The 15,936-nt window shown below is 43.6% G+C and overlaps 1 protein-coding gene across 1 annotated transcript in view; it reads left to right on the top strand.

The window, feature by feature from the left end:
* The window catches only part of slc45a2 (solute carrier family 45 member 2), a 75,763-nt gene extending 60,897 nt beyond the window's left edge, over positions 1–14,866 (top strand). The window contains exon 8 of the mRNA XM_078225190.1: positions 14,754–14,866. The gene's annotated coding sequence lies outside the window, so the exon portion shown is untranslated. The remainder of the gene's footprint in view (positions 1–14,753) is intronic.
* Positions 14,867–15,936: the final 1,070 nt, after the last annotated feature.

Here is a 15,936-nt window from a genome sequence, read left to right as displayed (position 1 = left end):
AACTTAATTTCCTCTGGTGGAAATCAATACTTGCACTGTATTACTGTTACAGCACAGCACAATTGCACCCATTGGGCTATGTACATTTTAGCAATGTGATATTTATAATGAGGCTGCAAAGATGTCTTGATCACAGCTTTGCAGTTAGAATGATGCAGCATGTACCTCTTTTTTTTCTGCGCATGAGGAAGACAGACTCATTTTCAGTTCAATTCCTCTGCTCGATCATTTTGACTTGGTGCGAGAGCATAAATTGGTGGCTCGCTTGGTGAGGACCCCGAGCCTCACACTCCCTCAGGGCCCCGAGCCTCACATTCCCCAAGGGCCCCGAGCCTCACACTCGCCGAGAGCCCCGAGCCTCACACTCCCCGAGGACCCCGAGCCTCACACTCCCCGAGGGCCCCGAGCCTCAAACTCCCCGAGGAACCCGAGCCTCAAACTCCCCGAGGCTCACACTCCCCGAGGGTCCCGAGCCTCACACTCCCCGAGAGCCCCAAGCCTCACACTCCCTGAGGGCCCTGAGCCTCACACTCCCCGAGGGCCTCGGGCCTCACACTCCCCGAGGGCCCCGAGCCTCACACTCCCTGTGGGCCACAAGCCTCCTACTCCCCGAGGGCCCCGAGCCTCATACTCCCCGAGGGCCCCGAGCCTCACACTCCCCGAGGGCCCCGAGCCTCACACACCCCGAGGGCCCCGAGCCTCACACTCCCTGAGGGCCCCGAGCCTCACACTCCCCGAGTCTCACACTCCCCGAACCTCACACTCCCTGAGCCTCGCACTCTCCAAAGGGGAATCGCCTTCCATCCTAACTTGGAAGTATATCACCATTCCTTCACAGTTGCTTGGTCAAAATCCTTAAACTCCTTCTCTAACAGTACTGCGAATGTACCCAAACCACAAGGACTGTTGCAGTTCAAGAAATGGTTCACCACCACCTTCCCAAGGACAAGTAGCGATGAGCAATAAATACTGGCTGAGCCAGCAACACGCATCCCATAAATGACAAGACCGTCACTTACAACGGCACAAGGCAGTGTTTTCCCATTATGTTCTGTAACTAGACATCTCTTCACATTGACAAAGTGAAGATGCAGGCACCAATGGTCTGTATATTCCTTTCGATACAATTGAGGAATGTCTTGAAACAATTATCCCAATTTGTAAGAACTCCAAAACATTTGCAATTCTTTTTATCTGTGGCCACACAGTATAAGTAGGTTTATTTGTGCTCTTTGGTTCTTGTTGTTAAGAAGGCATATGGTGTCTTGGCGTTTATTGGTAGGGGGATTGAATTTAGGAGTCGTAGCGTTATGTTGCAACTGTACACAACTCTGGTGCGGCCGCACTTGGAGTACTGTGTGCAGTTCTGGTCCCCACATTACAGGAAGGATGTGGAGGCTTTGGAGAGGGTGCAGAGGAGGTTTACCAGGATGTTGCCTGGTATGGAGGGGAGATCCTATGAGGAGAGGCTGAGGGATTTGGGATTGTTTTCGCTGGAAAGGCGGCGGCTAAGAGGGGATCTTATTGAAACATATAAGATGATTAGAGGTTTAGATAGGGTGGATAGTGATAGCCTTTTTCCTCTGATGGAGAAATCCAGCACGAGGGGGCATGGCTTTAAATTGAGGGGGGGTAGTTATAGAACCGATGTCAGGGGTAGGTTCTTTACCCAGAGGGTGGTGAGGGATTGGAATGCCCTGCCAGCATCAGTAGTAAATGCGCCTAGTTTGGGGGCGTTTAAGAGATCCGTAGATAGGTTCATGGACGAAAAGAAATTGGTTTAGGTTGGAGGGTCACAGTTTTTTTTTTAACTGGTCGGTGCAACATCGTGGGCCGAAGGGCCTGTTCTGCGCTGTAATGTTCTATGTTCTATGTTCTATGAACAATTTTGCAGTACAAAAGCACCCTCTGGTGAACTGTTCGAGTGACATTTAGAAGGGCATCAGAACACAATGAAAAGGCCACTTTGCACATCTTCCATTGCTGGTTATTAATGTTGAATTCAATAGTGCATTGATACATATTAATGCAACATTGCCTCATTGTGGATATAATACTGATGCTTTATACAAACCTGACAAAAAATAATTAATGACTCCTCTGCAGTCTGTCTCTTCTCAAAGATTAGACCCTACTGGCCGAACAATAAGGTTTCCCGCAGGTGCCTGACTTGCCTCTATTTGAATTTAATAGTACCGTCTCCTGCGTTTATTCTCTGGATATATTAAAAGTGCATCATTAACTGAACACATACGATCCATAGAATCCCTACAGTGCAGAAGGAGGCCATTTGGCCCATCCAGTGTGCACCAACCACAATCCCACCCTGGCCTTATCCCCATAACCCCATGCATTTACTCTAGCTAGTCCCCCTGATGCTAAGGGGCAATTTAGCATGGCCATCCCACCTAACCCGCACATCTTTGGACTGTGGGAGGAAACCCATGTAGGCATGGGGAGAATGTGCAAACTTCACACAGGCAGTGACCCGAGGTCAGAATTGAACCCGGGTCCCTGGTTCCGTGAGGCAGCAGTGCTAACCTCGGTGCCACTGTGCTGCCCTTTTTATATAGCACAGGTAAAAGAAAACTACTGCGGATGCTGGAATTGGAAACAAAAACTAAAAATGTTGGAAAATCTCAGCAGGTCTGACAGCATCTGTGAAGAGAGAACAGAGCTAACGTTTAACATTTCAAGTCTGGATGACTCTTTGTCTGACCTAAAAAAAACTGGAAATAAGATGAGATGAGATCTATACTGATGTTGAAGGGGAGATGGGGCGGGTGGCGGTGGGATCTTGAAGGGGAGGTGGGGAGAAGTAGGTGGTGGGTGGGGGGGGGGTGGTGTGGATTACCTAGTCGTAGGGGCTGAAAAGAGGACCAGTGATAGATGAAGACTATGGAGAGATTAGCAAAGATGTCAAGGACAATAGGACAAAAGGAATGTAAATGGTGGTGATCATTGCTAAAATGGGTGCTGATAGTGGTACATTAAGAGATCAGAATGTGTTAATGCAGAACAAAGAAAAGTAAAAAGGTAAATTTGCCATAACCCCAGCTGACCATAGGCTGCTCTCTCCTTTGAGGGGGAGAGCTGATTGGTGGCAATTTATCCTGAGGATCACCACACCTCAGGCAAGAGGCAAAGTTGAGAAGGCAGGCCTTTATGAATAACCTCAGCCGGTATGGGAATTGAACCTGCGGTGTTGGCGTCACATTGCATCACTGACCGGACATCCAGCCACTGAGCTAAACCAAACCAAGATGAGTAGCCTGACAACGGACAACCTGGCTCAGTGGTTAACACTGCTACCTCACAGCTCCACGGACCCGGGTTCAATTCCAGTTAGGTGACTGTTAATGTGGGGTTTGCACAATCTCCCTGTGTCTGCTTGGGTTTCCTCTGGGTACTCCGGTATCCTCCCAAGATGTTCAGGTTAGGTGGTTTGGCTATGCTAAAATTGCCCCTTTGTGCCCCAAGATGTGTTGGTTAGAGGGGATTAGTAGGGAAAATATGTGGGGTTATGGCACAGGATCTGGATTCGATGCTCTGTCAGAGAGTCAGTGCAGACTTGATGAGCCAAATGGCCTGCTTCTGTATTGTAGGGATTCTATCACACTTAATGTATATGTATTCATACAAGAAAAGCTATGGATTCACAAAGTTATTATGCTTGACTGGAATCATGCAAATTCCAAGAAATTAAGTCAATAAAAGACTTAAAGGGAAAAACATGCTTACCTTTATTTAGTGTCTTATCCCAATCCTGAAACCTCTCAAAATATTTCAAATAAAATGAATTCCCTTGAAATATAATAATTGTTGTGGAGGAAAATTAAGCCAGTATCTTGTGCATGGTAGGTCGCACTATTAGTGGTGCAAAGTAATTGGTCTGATTCATCCCCCTATTTGAACGTTTGTGATGGGCTAATATAAAATCTGCCAACATGGGAAATGCTATTAAGCAGCTGCTATTTCCTCACAGGGCATTCGTTCATCATGCAAGGGCAGCTCGAAGTTTAAAAATTGCCCTTCACTGAATTACTGCATCTGATAAGGAGGGCAAATTCAACTTTAATGTAACCTGTCAAGACTGAAGCTGGTTGAAAGGACTAACATTTATAGCTTCAGAATCTGCCTGGTGGCAGAATGAACAGCCGTTTTGTCCATTGTATCAGCAACAAGTGAGTTAGGTTTTCAGATATTCTGTGGAGGCCATGTACAGTGACTGCAGGTAGGAAGTCCATTATGAGCATGGGTAAAGGCAGTCTAACAGGGTTGACAGAAGGAATCAGTGTAATCTCCATTTTAAGAACCACAGTGCAATGCCCAGGAATGTTTCATAGATCAGGATTTTCCAATCCAGGTTCGTAGCGGGTGTTGTGGTGGACAAGAGTGGAAAATATCATAAGAAAACCAAAATTCAGCTTTATATCAATGTAAAACAAAGAAATAGCCATTTATGTGCACAATATATTTCCAGGTAGCAGGATAAGTTGATAAATCTGTTTAAAAAATATGTGTGATCCTTGACTAGTCCTGGAATGCAGCTTGATGGTTTATGAGTGCGAGTTACCAACTGAGCAAAATTGATCCTTAAAATTCTACTTTCTTATGCAAGTAATCTATTGGCAGTTTTTGTCACGTGGACTATATCTTTAAGGTCTGCAATCTCTATAGTTTTTGTTTCTCTTTCTGCAGCAGTAATCCATTGTGTGAGCACTACTCTGAGCTGTGTTTATCCCCCATCGCAGGAGAACCGGGCATAGAACATAAGGGAGAGAGAGAGACCCAAAGATGATGTCAACAGATTTGCCAATTGAAAAACTGCCAGTTTGCTTAAAGTAAAAGATTCCCTCAGAAGTAGTGATCATTACAAAGAATTTAATATTCAGTTTGAAACTGAGAAAATTGTATTGGAAACAACTGTGTTTAAATTAAATAAAAGGAATTATAATGAGATGAGGATAGAATTAGCTAAAGTGGACGGGCAGATGGAGTGACAGGAAAGGCAGTAAGCAAGCAGTAGCAGGCATTTAAGGAGGTAATTCATGACTCCCAGTAAAGAGGAAAAATTCTAAGAGAGGGATCATTGAATCTCCCACATAATGAATCCTCTTTGGAAGTTGATTCGTTAAAGTAGATGGATGTAAATGATCCTATGCCACAATTTAAAACATTCATTCTGAAGATGTACTGTCACAATTCTCAGACAGAACATGCACTGGCACAAGTACCGTCACTTTGATGGGTCCAATTAGGCAAATAGTTGGGTTTTAGTTGCATTTTGGTTAATGCCACAGGGCATTACAAGGCTCTGCACTCTTCCAGAGAGATAATGGCTAACCCAATGTAACTTCAAGAGAGAGATAAACCAACCATGGCTAACCAAGGGAAATTAAGGAGAATATTAAGGAGAAAGAAAAAGCATATAAGGCGGCTAAAGTCAGTGATAGCCCAGAAAGCTGTAATAAATTCAGGATTCAGTAAAAGAGGACTAAAAAGATAATAAAGAAAGAGAAAATAAACTACAAGAGTAAACTAGCAAGGAGTATAAAAATTGACAATAAGGGCTTCTTTAAATGAGGTTACAGAACAAAGAGATCTAGGGGTACATGTTCATAGCTCCTTGAAAATGGAGTCACAGGTGGACAGAGTGGTGAAGAAGGCATTCGGCATGCTTGGTTTCATCGGTTAGAACATTGAATACAGGAGTTGGGACGTCTTGTTGAAGTTGTACAAGACATTGGTAAGGCCACACTTGGAATACTGTGTGCAATTCTGGTCACCCTATTATAGAAAGAGTGCAGAAAATATTGACTAGGATGCTACCGGGACTTGTTGGATTGAGTTATAAGGAGAGGCTGAATAGACTGGGACTTTTTGCTCTGGAGCGTAGGAGGCTGAGGGGTGACCTTATAAAAAAAACCCTCGCAGACATGGGGAACCTGCAAACTCCACACAGACAGTGACCTGAGGCCAGAATTGAACCTGGATCCCTGGTGCTGTGAGGCAGCAGCGCTAACCACTGTGCCACCGTGGCACCTCAGCCAATCATCCTGGCTTCCCAAGCAGTATGAATCACTGACCCCTCTGTCATGTCCCAGGCCAGTAACCCTAGGATGTTAACATAGAATAATCATAGAATCCCTACAGTGCAGAAGGAGACCATTTGGCCCATTGAGTCTGCACCGACCACAATTCCACCCAGGCCCTATCCCAATGCATTTACCCTAGTTAGTCTCCTTGACACGAATGGTCAATTTGGCATGGCCAATTCACCTGGCCCGCGCGTCTTTGGACTGTGGGGCAGGGGGAGGGGGGGGGGGTGGAGCGCCTGGGTGGGACCCACGCAGACGCGGGAGGAGAGGACGAACTCCACACGGACAGTGACCCAAGTCGGGAATTGAACCTGTGTCCCTGGCGCTGTGAGGCAGTAGTGCTAACCACTGTGCCGCCCCATGGTGTTTTATGAAGTCAGCCTAGATCATAAGTTTTGCACTTTGAACTTGGCATGGGATAAATGATATGTTTCACTTCAGGTATGATTCAAGTGACCCACTCGGAAGCTTTTATCAAACAAAGTTTATTTGATTTGATTTTGATTTGATTTATTATTGTCCCATGTATTAGTATACAGTGAAAAGTATTGTTTTTTGTGCACTATACAGGCAAAACATACCGTTCATAAAGAAGGAAAGGAGAGAGTGCAGAATGTACTGTTACAGTCATAGCTAGGGTGTAGAAAAATCAATTTAGTGCAAGATAGGTCCATTCAAAAGTCTGATGGCAGGAGGGAAGAAGCTGTTCTTTAGTCGGTTGGTACGTGTCCTCAGACTTTTTATCTTTCTCCCAAAGGAAGAAGGTGGAAGAGAGAATGTCCGGGGTGCGTGGGGTCCTTAATTATGCCGGCTGCTTTGCCGAGGCAGCGGGAAGTGTAGATGGAGTCAATGGATGGGAGTCTGGTTTGCGTGATGGATTGGGCTACATTCCTGACCCTTTGTAGCTTCTTGCAGTCTTAGGCAGAGCAGGAGCCATACCAAGCTATGATACGACCAGAAAGAATGCTTCCTATGGTGCATCTGTAAATGTTGGTGAGAGTCATAGCTGGCATGCCAAATTTCTAAGAACAAAGAACAAAGAAAATTACAGTACAAGAACAGGCCCTTCGGCCCTCCAAGCCTGCACCGACCATGCTGCTCAACCTAACTAAAACCCCCTACACTTCCGGGGACCATATCCCTCTATTCCCATCCTATTCATGTACTTGCCAAGACGCCCCTTAAAAGTCACTACCATATCAGCTTCCACTACCTCCCCCAGCAACGAGTTCCAGGCACCCACTACTCTCTGTGTAAAAAATCTGCCTCGTACATCTGTTTTAAAGCTTGCCCCTCGCACCTTAAACCTGTGCCCCCTAGTAATTGACTCTTCCACCCTGGGAAAAAGCTTCTGACTATCCACTCTGTCCATGCCTCTCATAATCTTGTAGACTTCTATCAGGTCGCCCCTCAACTTCCGTCGTTCCAGTGAGAACAAACCAAGTGTCTCCAACCTCTCCTCATAGCTAATGCCCTCCATACCAGGCAACATCCTGGTAAATTTTTTCTGTCTCCTCTCCAAAGTCTCCACATCCTTCTGGTAGTGTGGCGACCAGAATTGAACACTATAGTCCAAGTGCGGCCTAACTAAGGTTCTATAAAGCTGCAACATGACTTGCCAATTTTTAAACACAATGCCCCGGCCGATGAAGGCAAGCATGCCGTATGCCTTCTTGACTACCTTCTCCACCTGCATTGCCACTTTCAGTGACCTGTTTACCTCTACACCCAGATCCCTTTGCCTATCAATACTCTTAAGAGTTCTGCCATTTACTGTATATTTACTGCCATTTCCTTTATCTTCTGAGAAAGTAGAGGTGTTGGTGGGCTTTCCTCGACCCTTTCTACTTCGTCCCCGTTGATGTAGACAGGGGCATGTTCTCCACTACGCTTCCTGAAGTCGATGACTATCTCTTTCGTTTTGTTGACATTGAGGGAGAGATTATTGTTGCCGCACCAGTTCACCAGATTCTCTATCTCATTCCTGTATTCTCACTCGTCATTATTTAAGAACACAGTTAAAATGTAACAAAAAGAATTAGCATAACCTTAACTAATTACAAGAAAACAACCATGATATTGTATAAACCTTAACAGCTAGCTCTCTCTGTTGTTCCAAGTCAAACAACATCTCACAAACACACACCCCTTTTTAGACTTAGCACAGAAAGCAAGTATGCTCATGTGATGGTGGATTTTTGATTTGATTTATTATTGTCACATGTATTGGGATACAGTGAAAAGTATTGTTTCTTGCACGCTATACAGACAAAGCATACCGTTCATAGAGAAGGAAATGAGTGAGTGCAGAATGTAGTGTTACAGTCATAGCTAGGGTGTAGAGAAAGATCAACTTCATGCAAGGTAAGTCCATTCAAAAGTCTGACAGCAGCTGGGAAGAAGCTGTTCTTGAGTCGGTTGGTACATGACCTCGGACTTTTGTATCTTTTTCCCGACGGAAGAAGGCGGAAGAGAGAATGTCTGGGGTGTGTGAGGTCCTTGATTATACTGGCTGCTTTGCCAAGGCAACGGGAAGTGTAGACACAGTCAATGGATGGGAGGCTGGTTTGCGTGATGGATTGGGCTACATTCACGACCTTTTGTAGCTCCTTGCGGTCTTGGGCAGAGCAGGAGCCATACTAAGCTGTGATATAACCAGAAAGAATGCTTTCTATGGTGCATCTGTAAAAGTTGATAAGAGATTTTAACACCTACTGTGAATTGGCCCTTTTGTATGTTGGATTAAAACTCTGAGGCTTTCCAGCCCTGGAACTTTCAGCATGCCTCTGGAGAGAGAGACAGAGATAGAAACCAGACTGGGGCTAATAACACCGGCCTCCAAACCACATGTTTCCTGCTGGTGGGAAGTGGCGTGTTGTTTGCTAGCGGCGGGATTCTCTGGTCCCGTTGCTGTCAATGGGAATTCCCAGTGATGTCGCCCCCACACCGACGGGAAACCCGCGAGCAGGGGCTGCGTTGCCAGCAGGACTGGAGAATCCTGCCAGCGTGAACGGCCAGAGAAATCTTGCCACTGCCTTCCTAAAACTTTGGCTTTCTGTGTGGAAAAAAGACCTGTCCAACCAGACATCACCTGACCTGTCAATTATCCCCAAATCCAGCCCCACTGAGCAATCCCCAAAGGATATTAAAACCCCAGGACACTGCATTAGGCCAGATTAAAATATATATGATGCCTAGTATTTTGCATCAGTAACAATTATAGAGGACCTTGGTTACAGACATTGCGGTGCTAAAATTAAAATGCTAGGAGATGCATGAAGGGAATAGGTAAGATAGAAGCAGGGAAGTCGTTTCCACTGGTGGGTGAAACTAGAACTAGGGGGCATAGCCTCAAAATAAGGGGAAGCAGATTTAGGACTGAGTTGAGGAGGAACTTCTTCACACAAAAGATTGTAAATCTGTGGAATTCCCTGCCCAGTGAAGCAGTTGAGGCTACCTCATTGAATGTTTTTAAGGCAAGGATAGATAAATTTTTGAACAGTAAAGGAATTAAGGGTTATGGTGAGTGGGCGGGTAAGTGGAGCTGAGTCCACGAAAAGATTAGCCATGATCTTATTGAATGGCAGAGCAGGCTCGAGGGGCCAAATGGCCTACTCCTGCTCCTAGTTCTTATGTTGTTATGAAGAAAACTGCAGGGAGGTGATGGCCAAGAGGTATTATTGCTGGACTATTAATGCTGAAACTCAGCTAATGTTCTGGGGACCTGGGTTCAAATCCCACCACAGAAGATGGTGGAATTTGAATTCAATACAAAATATCAGGAATTAAGAATCTACTGATGACCATGAAACTGTTGTTGATTGTTGTAAAAACCCATCTGATTCACTAATGTCCTTTCGGGAAAAGGAAATCTGCTGTCCTTATCTGGTCTGGCCTACTTGTGACTCCAGAGCCACAGCAATGTGGTTGATCACATTGTGATTATCCACTTTGGTAGCAATAACAGAAAGGCAGATTATTGCTTGAATGGTTGTAAATTGAGAGAGGTGGATACTCAGCGAGACCTTGGTGTCCTTGTGTATCAGTCGCTGACTGGAATGACAGAGGTTGAAGGGTGACTTGATAGAGGTTTACAAGGTTATGAGTCACCCTATTATAGAAAGGATATTATTAAACTAGAAAGAGTGCAGAAAAGATTTACTAGGATGCTACTGGGACTTGATGGTTTGAGTTATAAGGAGAGGCTGGATAGATTGGGACTTTTTTCTCTGGAGCGTAGAAAGCTGAGGGGTGACCTTATAGACGTCTATAAAATAATGAGGGGCACAGATCAGCGAGACAGTCAATATCTTTTCCCAAAGGTAGGGAAGTCTAAAACTAGAGGGCATAGGTTTAAGGTGAGAGGGGAGAGATACAAAACTGTCCAGAGGGTGGTGAGTGTCTGGAACAAGCTGCCAGAAGTAGTAGTAGAGGCAGGTACAATTTTATCTTTTAAAAAGCATTTAGATAGTTACATGGGTACGATGGGTATAGAGGGATATGGGCCAAATGTGGGCAATTGGGATTAGCTTAGGGGTTTAAAAAAAAAATAAGGGCAGCATGGACAAGTTGGGCCGAAGGGCCTGTTTCCATGCTGTAAACCTCTGTAACTCTATGAGGTAGAGAGAAGTCAAAGTGAACATAGACCCTTAGAAAATAAATCTGGGGCGATAGTTATGGGGAACAAGTATATGGCAGAGGAGTTAAACAGATATTTTGCATCAGCCTTTACAGTGGAAGGTACGTCAAACATCCCATCATTACCATCACTAGAGAAGTGATGGTGATGATGGGACAAAACTAATGGGGCTAAAGGCAGATAAGTCTCCTGGTCCTGATGGCTTGCATTCTAGGATCCTAAAAGAAGTAGTCACAGAAATAATGGATGCATTGTTTGTAATTTTCCAAAATTCTTAGATTCTGGAAAGGTGCCAGAGGATTAGTAAACTGCCAACATGACACCCCTATTCAAAAAGGGAGGGAGGCAAAAAGCAGGTAGCTATAGGCAGATTAGTCGAACATCTGTTGTTGGAAAAATGTTGGAATCAATTACTAAGGACGTAATAGCAACACCTTTGGAAAATCATAATGTAATCAAGCAGCATCAACATGGCTTCATGAAAGGGAAATCGTGTCTGCCTAATTTATCAGAGATTGTTGAGGAAATCTCAACCAGAGTGGATAGAGGGGAACCAGTAGATGTATTGTATTTGGACTTCCAGAAGGCATTTTGACAAGGTACTTCACAAAGGGTTATGTTATAAGATAAGCACCTGTGGTGTTGGAGGTAGTATATTGGCATGGAGAATTGGCTAATGGGCAAGAAACAGCGAGTGGCGATGAGAGGTTCTTTTTCAAGTTGGTGACCTGAAACCAATGGAGTTCCACAGGGATTAGTGCTGTTCACAATGTATATTAATGACTTGGAGGAAGGGAAGTGAAATTGTAGCCAAATTTGCAGATAGTACAAAAATAGGTGGGAAGGCATGTTGCGAGAAGACCACAAACAGTTTACAATGAGATATTGATAGGTTAAATAAATGGGCAAAAAGTTGTCAAATGGAGTATAATGTGGGAAAATGTGAAGTTGTTCATTTTGGAAGGGAGAACAAAAGACAAAGTATTATTTAAATGGAGAAAAATTGCAGAAAGCTGCAACACAAAGGGACTTGTGCATAAAACACAGAAAACTCGCTCAGCAGGTAATCAGGAAGGCAAATGGAATGTTGGCCCTTATTTCAGGGGGGTTGGAGTGTAAGAGTAGGAAGTTTTGCTGCAACTGTACAAGGTATGAGACCATATTTACTCATTAGAATTTGAGGTGATCTCATTTCAATGGAGAGGATTCTTAATGGGTTTGACAGGGTAAATGCTGAGAGGATGTTTCCTCTCATGGGAAGGGAACAGAATAAAGGGATGCCAAGATCAGACTGAGATGAGGAGGAATTTCTTCCCTCAGGGGGTTGTGAATCTTTGGAATTCATTGCCACAGAGAGCTGTGGGGGTAGAGTCATTGGGTGGGATTTTAGGGCCTGGCTCAGGTGAGACCAGAAACTCCCACCCGAGGTCAAAGGAGATTTCCGTTGTCAAACTCTTACCTGCTCTGATTCCTTGGTGGGCAAGGTGGTAGAGTTCTGGCCTTTGTGTATATTTAAGGCTGAAATATGTAGATTTTGGATCAGTAAGAGAATCAAGGCTTACGGAGAATGGACAAAAAGATGGATGTGAAAAAGATGGATCAGCCATGATCCTATTGAATGGCAGAGTAGGCTCAAGGGGCCGAATGGCCTAAGCCTGTTCCTATTTGATCTTTGTGTCGTCATTGTCTACAGGAACAGTGCCAGAAGACTGGAGGATAGCAAATGTTGTCCCCTTGTTCAAGAAGGGAAGTAGGGACAACCCTGGTAATCGGTGAGCCTTACTTCTGTTGTGGGCAAAGTATTGGAAAGGATTATAAGAGATAGGATTTATAATCACCTAGAAAGGAATAATTTGATTAGGGATAGTCAGCACGGTTTTGTGAAGGGTAGGTCGTGCCTCACAAACCTTATTGAGTTCTTTGAGAAGGTGACCAAAGAGGTGGATGAGGGTAAAGCGGTTGATGTGGTGTATATGGATTTCAGCAAAGCGTTTGATAAGGTTCCCCATGGTAAGCTTTTGCAGAAAATACGGTAACATGGGATTGAGGGTGATTTAGTGGTTTGGATCGGGAATTGGCTGGCTGTAAGAAAACAGAGGGTGGTGGTTGATGGGAAATATTCATCCTGGAGTTCAGTTACTAGTGGTGTACCGCAAGGATCTGTTTTGGGGCCACTGCTGTTTGTCATTTTTATTAATGACCTAGATGAGGGCGTGGAAGGATGGATTAGTAAATTTGCGGATGACACGAAAGTCGGTGGAGTTGTAGACAGTGCAGAGGGAAGTGGCAGGTTACAGAGGGACATAGATAAGCTGCAGAGCTGGGCTGAGAGGTGGCAAATGGAGTTTAATGCGGAAAAGTGTGAGGTGATTCACTTTGGAAGGAGTAACAGGAATACAGAGTACTGGGCTAATGGTAAGATACTTGGTAGTGTGGATGAACAGAGGGATCTGGGTGTCCATGTGCATAGGTCCCTGAAAGTTGGCACCCAGGTTGATAGGGTTGTTAAGAAGGCGTACGGTGTGTTAGCTTTTATTGGTAGAGGGATTGAGTTTCGGAGCCAGGAGGTCATGCTGCAACTGTACAAAACTCTGTTGCGACCGCATTTGGAGTATTGCGTACAGTTCTGGTCGCCGTATTATAGGAAAGATGTGGAATTGTTGGAAAGGGTGCAGAGGAGATTGACCAGGATGTTGCCTGGTATGGTGGGAAAATCGTATGAGGAAAGGCTGAGGGGCTTGAGGTTGTTTTCGTTAGAGAGAAGAAGGTTAAGAGGTGACTTAATAGAGGCATACAAGATGATCAGAGGATTAGATAGGGTGGATAGTGAGAGCCTTTTTCCTCGGATGGTGATAGCTAGCACGAGGGGACATAGCTTTAAATTGAGGGGTGAGAGATATAGGACAGATGTTAGAGGTAGGTTCTTTACTCAGAGAGTAGTAAGGGCGTGGAATGCCCTGCCTGCAGCAGTAGTGGACTCGTCAACATTAAGAGCATTCAAATGGTTATTGGATAAACATATGGATGATATTGGAATAGTGTGGATTAGAGGGGCTTTAGATTGGTTCCACTGGTCGGCGCAACATCGAGGGCTGAAGGGCCTGTACTGCGCTGTAATGTTCTATGTTCTATGTTCTATTTCTTATGGTATTATGATTCTAAAGAAGAGGAAACATTGATTGGCTGATCATCAACAATGGGAAGATTGGAAACTTGCAGCTACCACACAACAGAATTAAAGATCAGCAACCCACACATCATACAATATTCAGCAATTTTCACATGATTTCAGATGTCAATGAAATATGAAGATCTTCAAAAGTTGCAACATTCTTACTTTGCCAATATTAATTCATATATTTTCTCGCTACTGGGTCTTTCTCCTTTACAACTTCTGGCATTGCACCTCCCACACAATGAATTATCCTGGGAAGTTGATTCATTCTGAGGATGTATTGTCATAATTCTCATGCAGAACATGCACTAGCACTGATACTGTCACTTTGATGGGTCCAACTAGGAAGATAATTGGGTTTTTATTTTGGTTAATGTCACAAGGATGCCTTCTTCCAGAGAGACAATGACTAACCTGTGGAACTTCAATCACAGCAATAAAATGAGTCAATGCTAATATATCCGGTGTCTTAAATAAGATGGCAGACAACACAGCCTTGGCCTTATACCACCTCACTGATTTTCCAGCAGAATGGTTAGAACAAAGTTTGGAATCATGGCTGCTAGATGCTAAAGTTGTAACGGATTAAGATGCATTATATGTTGGAATTTGCATGGTAGTTCTTGATGCATATTCAGTATATTGGATGATGAAAATGTATGACAGGTTATACCAAATTTGTTGAGAATAAAGCAACTAATCAATTTTATTTAAACTTAAATAATTTACAGAAACAAATATTTTCGACATGACTAGGATGTCAAGTGGTATTTTAATATATATACATCTTAAAAGATTCAAATGATAACACTGTTCTTTTCTTGGTTCTTTTTTGCAGTCTCTGGACTGACTCAGGATAAAAAAATAGAATACCCAAATTCAACACTCGTGGAGCTCTTTGTCAACCTTCTTGCAAATCCAGGAAAGAAATAAAATACATTTATACAGCATGTTTCATGTCCTTAGAATGCATCAAATCTTTTCATAGCTGATGGAGCACATTTGAAGTTGGCTACTGTTACTAGTTTTGCATATGTGTCTCAAGTTACGACAAGGTCCACAAACATTAATGACAAAGGTAACCAATTTTTTTTTCCTGGCGGTATTAGCTGAGGAAAATATTAGTCAGACCACTGGAAGTACTGTCCTACTCTTCTTCAAATAGTATCGTGGAATCTTTCCTGTCCATCTGCAAGGAATGTCACAGCCTTGCTTTAATTTCTCATTCAAACGACAATTACCTGCAACACTGTAGCACTCCTTCAGTACAATAATTAATTGTCAGCCTACATTATGTGGTCAAGTCTTAAACCCATACCTTCCTGTATTAGAGACAGGAATACTGCTACTGATCTACACCTGAGATCTATGAGCTGAGAAAAGACAGAAATCACCTGATTTTTATCTCTCTTCATTTTGTGACTGGAAATTATTTGATGTCGAAAATTATCTTATTGATGCAAAAACACGGATATTCTATAATAATGGGGAAACATTTATTGCAAATAAATTTACATTACACTTGGCTTTTACATATAACCATAAACTTCTTGTACATGTCAGAAGAGTTGGTAGTTTTCTGAGAGTCTGACATGAAACTATAATAAACGTCTCAAACAAAACCGTAGCCACACAATTTATTTGCTATGACAGATATTGGGATTTCACACGGCTGAGTGCAATGTTATAGCTTCTAAGAGGGGCACCCATATGTATGTTAGGATGAGATAGCTCAACTTCTTTCAAGTATAAACCTGGGCCTGGATTGTGCTGATAAAACAATGGTATGTGAACAATCCACATCTAAATCAGTCAGCAAGATGTAGTGTGGCAGAGATTCCTGTCTCAATGGCACCACAGATTTATTATTATCTTGGGCTTCACAAATGACTGATGGATTAAGTGCTTCTAGGGCAGTATCGATAAATGCACAAGCTATTCAATACATCAGCATGCTAGTCGCATCAGGTGATTAAGTATAAATTGGGGAAAATCATGCATGGAGATCATTACAGTGTCAC

Source organism: Mustelus asterias, chromosome 1, assembly GCF_964213995.1.
Source record: "Mustelus asterias chromosome 1, sMusAst1.hap1.1, whole genome shotgun sequence".
In the NCBI taxonomy this organism is placed as follows: Eukaryota; Metazoa; Chordata; class Chondrichthyes; order Carcharhiniformes; family Triakidae; genus Mustelus; species Mustelus asterias.
This window is presented reverse-complemented; position numbering and strand designations above follow the sequence as displayed.